We start from the raw sequence: 4,764 nt of genomic DNA, 5'->3' as shown, positions 1-4,764 counted from the left end.
TGACGCATCGGCGTTATGAATGATTTCTGAAAAGAAGGTGTGATGATACGATAGGCTCTGATTGGCTCGCCTATGTCCGGTCATGCAGCTCATTTCAATACAACAAGCACGTCAATATTTATTTTGGAATAGGCGGTCCCTGCACGTATCGCCGATGAGTGACGACACTAGTGTTTGATGTTGCAAACAAGGACCCCCCTCTTCCCACCCGGGTGCTACACTAAACTACTTTGCCCCACACTGCCAGCTACAGTAACAGCAGAGGCAGCGACTCTCTCTCTGCTTGCCTCCATGAGTTGAGATGAGAATAAGTCCACACAGCATCACTGGAGCTGATTTAATCGATTTCAGAGGTGAACCGGCTCCTTCATTGTTTTCTGTGCTGACACAAATGAGCTTCCCTCTTTAGGAACAACGTTGTCTATTCATGACGGTTTTCTCCATTCATTGTCCTTCCCGGACTCCTTACACAACTTTTTGGAAAACTAATAATGAGCGCAAATTACGCACGCCCACGCCGCGTGCAGAGAGCGTGGGCCCGCTGAGAGCGAACCAGCGGCCCCCAGTCTGACTTGAGGAAGCATCCGTACTTTGCAGAGGGATCATAAAAACAAACTTTCAGAAATAGCTGCGCAAATGAGGTTCACCGTTTACGCCACCGAGTGAAGGGCTCGGGGCTCTCTCTGTGGGATGTGATCCCTCTCTGTCCCTCGCGCGCGCACACTGAAGCCGGCTTTGGGCTCAGTCCAGGAGATGTCCCGTTGTAATTACCCGTTTCCTGGGTTAATTATAGAACAGAGCTTTGAATGGGGGCTGAGCTGACATGAGCACAGACACGTCCCTCTGCCTCGCCACTCTCCGGGGGCTTTGATGGTCCCACGCAGGACAACATGCAACATGCACGTTTTCGCGGCTTGCTGCAAAGCATTTGGCGTCCTGTCACTGCTGACCCCGGGCGGTATGTGACAATGTTCCCTTCATTTGCAAAAGGACTCAAAAAAGACTCTGTGAACTCTTATCTCAGTGCATTCCACTTTTCTCATTTCCATCCCTCCACTTATCTCCACTTAAATTTTAAACAATGACCTCGACTATTTCTGATGCAATGGGCCGCAGTGTGATCGGCTCCATGCAATATCGTTATAGTATTGCATCATCTGTCAACTAGTGTTAACAGTCACTCTCACGTGATGCTCAGATTTGTATTCCTCAAAGCCCCGAGCTAAATAAAGCTTATAGTGTAATCTGATGTGGCGTGAGAGCATTCCCCCAATGCCCCTCAAGGCATGCTGGCATCTCCATATGTGTGTTAAGGTGTATGCAGTCTAGTTACACAACAATAGTGCAGGTTGTGCAGTTACTAAAAGTGATATAGAGTAAATAAGTATATTTATTTGAGTATAGGTACTTGCTTAACTTGAGAATTCTCATTTTCAACCATTTTCGAGGCCTTCTTCTATTCCACTATAACTCAGAGGGAAAGAGAGGCCGAACCCTTCACATTCATCTTAGTTACTTTGTAGATTCTGATTTTCATTTAAAAGACCTGATCACTTAATAAAATATGATACATTACTATTGACTTGATGTGTCTTATAAGGTGATTAAAATAACCTCCACCCCAAAGACAACAGCAAAAGGGGGCTTTAGGATGTGGAAGGTGTGCTCATTTTTGCAAGTCTTGGGCTACATTGCATAAATATGTTATTTTATGGAGTCTATCTTTGGGGTATTTCTCATTCAATGTTTTAATGTGATCTCAGATTGTTAAGGTTCATTCTTCCATGTCCAACATTTGTTCTATCCTTAATAGCCTTGATTTAGTTTTGATGGATTTAACTGTTTCCATGTCCTCGTCACCCATCGCACACACAATACATTAAAGAAATGCATGTCACCTGATTTGATCTGTCCTCATAAATTAATACCCAAAATGGGTGTTTTTACAGTTTCAGAGGTTCTTTCATGTACTTTAGGTTTTTTTCAACCTCCTCCCAAAAAGGTATCGATATTGGACATGTAAAGAAAGTGTGTGTACTTGTTCCCCACATCCTCTCCAGCAGCTAATCCCTGTTCAGAGGTAACACTTCTCATATAGGGTGTAATGAAATATCTTGTGCTCACTTTCCAAGCTAATTCTCTCCAGTATTTTGATTCTGAAGTCTGAAAGTTTCCACTTATGGAGTCTTTCCAGTCTACTGCTGATATGTTCATTTCTAATTCTGTTTCTCTTTTACTTTGTTATCTAAGATGGTGAGCTTTTGCAATATTTTATAAATATTTGAAAGATTTTCTTTGGCTTTAATTCCATTTTGAATCACGGATTTTACTAGAAATATATATCTGTCTCCAAATTTTTTATCGTATCTTACTGTGGTAACTTTCTACCATTGAACTCTGTAAGGGGCTAGTCTGCATAATGAATACTTTCTTTTTATTTTTTAGCAAATGACTGTTATCAAGTAAAAGTAAAGTAGAAATGCTTAAGTAAGGTAAAAGGTCCTTACATTTTTACATTTTTATTTTGTGCATAATTTTACTCACATTTCCCCAAAACTTAATCTGATGTATTCTCCACTGAAATGTAGAATGAAGCTGTTTGGGTGTGAACAAAGTTTTTCTGCACGGCACAAGTTTGTAATGTCTGTAATGACAGTTGAGTTGAAGGGTTTTATTTAGTCCAGTCTATAAATAATTCATGTGAGGGATGCACATATGCAGTCAAGACAGCATGTCCCTACAGGATGTCCCAGTGTTTGCTTTTTCTCACTCTCACTGAACAGGAAGTCCTTAAGTGCATAACTGAACAGGCGTAAGAGGAGTAGGAGGAGTAAGAGGTACTTGTATTTCAATTAAATACTATTTAATTTAATGACTAACACTCTGCCAGTATCCCAGATCTTTTACTTATAAGTAAAAGTAGCAAAAACACAGTGTAATAACTAATAGCTCGCTGTCAGATTAATACAAAGTATATTTTTTTCCTCCTAAATATTGTCAAGTAGAAGCAAGTAACCATAAAATGGGAATACTTAATTTAAGTACAAGTACCTTTAAATTTTCATTGTTACTTTACACCACTGTGCTTTGTAGCGTCCAAGTCTGCATCCTTTTATGTATAAAACTTTGAAAGCATGAGTTTTATCTTCAAAGGAGTATTTTTACATTGTGATGCAGCTACTTTTCTTAAAGGGACAGTTCACCCAGTTCACAAAATCAAAAATACATATTTTCCTCTTATCTGTTGTGCTATTTATCAGTCTAGATTATTTTGCTGTGAGCTGCTGAGTGTTGGAAATAACAGTGGCCTTCTCTCTAATATAATGGAACTAGATGGCACTAAAAAAAGCAACCAAAAAACAGACAAACTCAACAGCAATGTCTCTCTCCAGAGACCATGGCCCGGTTACTCAAGATAATCCACAGGCCTTGTTGTGAGCAGTTTCATGCAAGAACTATTTTCTTTCTACCGAACTGCACCCACCAACAGCATTACTGTGCAGGAAGGAAGTGTACATCTACAGCTAGCTCACCTAGCACCACTGAGCTAGCTAGCATTACAGCTCAGCTGAGGAGGATGCTATTTATGTTTACATTTTCCGATGTCATGAGCACGAGCCTCTTGTGCGTGAGTAGAGGCATGCCTCCCTCTGCACAGTGATACAGTTGGTGGGTGTAGTTTAAAAGAAAGGAAATAGTTCCTACATGAAACTGCTCACAGCAAGGTCTGTGGATTATCTTGAGTAACTGTGTCATGATTTCTGGAAAGAGACATTACAGTACTGTGTGGTTTTTCAAATGTATTTCTTGGTGATTTGAGCACCACAAGCTGAGTGCCATCTAGTTCCATTACACTGGAGAGAAGGCAGACATCTCTACGAACGATATCTCCAACACTCAGCAACTAACACCTAAACATTCTAGACTGATAAACAGCACTACAGGTAACAGGAAAAATGTGTATTTTTGATTTGGGCATGAACTGTCCCCTTTAAGTAAAGAACCAAAATACTTGTTCTACCACTAATTTATCTGCTAAAATCGTGGACTGTCACTGAAGTGTTAAGTTTAATTTCACAGCTACCAGTGACAGGTTTCCTGATGTATATGTATATGACATGCAGTGTATTTGACTCAGTCTGTCCTCAGTTGAACTGTGATTTGAGGATGCACTCTGTGTCCTTGTGAGGAAATGTGGACTCTGTGACCGCTGGGAGCTGAAATGCGGATTTGGCGCTGTATGGCAGGACATTTATTCTCATTTCACCCATATGTTCAGCTTTACTTTTTATAGACCACACTCCTTAACTCTAAAATGAGTTTTTAAAGGCCTTCCCTCCTGTGAAAAGCCGGTCTGTCTGTGATATCTTATGATATGGCCTCATATGGCTGACTGGCTGCTTATGTAAAGCACAGCACTGGATCGTCTGTGTGTGTGTAATTAGCAGGTTGATGTAAAGACAGAGAGACATGAGGGATTAAAACATGAAGTACTCTTGGAAAAGCCACATGTGGTAGCTGACAGGTTTTTTTTTGTGCTGTCAGATCAGGGCAGCAGAGTGGTCAAACAGAACAGAGTTATCTCAGGTCAGGGACAGACCCACTTTTTCAAAAACACATGTACACAGCAGGATCCATGCGAGCCCCAAGACCCTGACAGCAAAACCACAAAGCCCTTGTGTGGCTGCTGCAGGGTTTGTGTTTGGGAGAGTGAAGATAAGGGAGGTGTGTGTGTGTGTGTGTGTGGGGGGGGGGGGGGGGGGG

This window comes from Epinephelus moara, chromosome 10, assembly GCF_006386435.1.
Source record: "Epinephelus moara isolate mb chromosome 10, YSFRI_EMoa_1.0, whole genome shotgun sequence".
NCBI lineage: Eukaryota > Metazoa > Chordata > Actinopteri > Perciformes > Serranidae > Epinephelus > Epinephelus moara.
Note: the sequence above shows the minus strand (reverse complement) of the source record.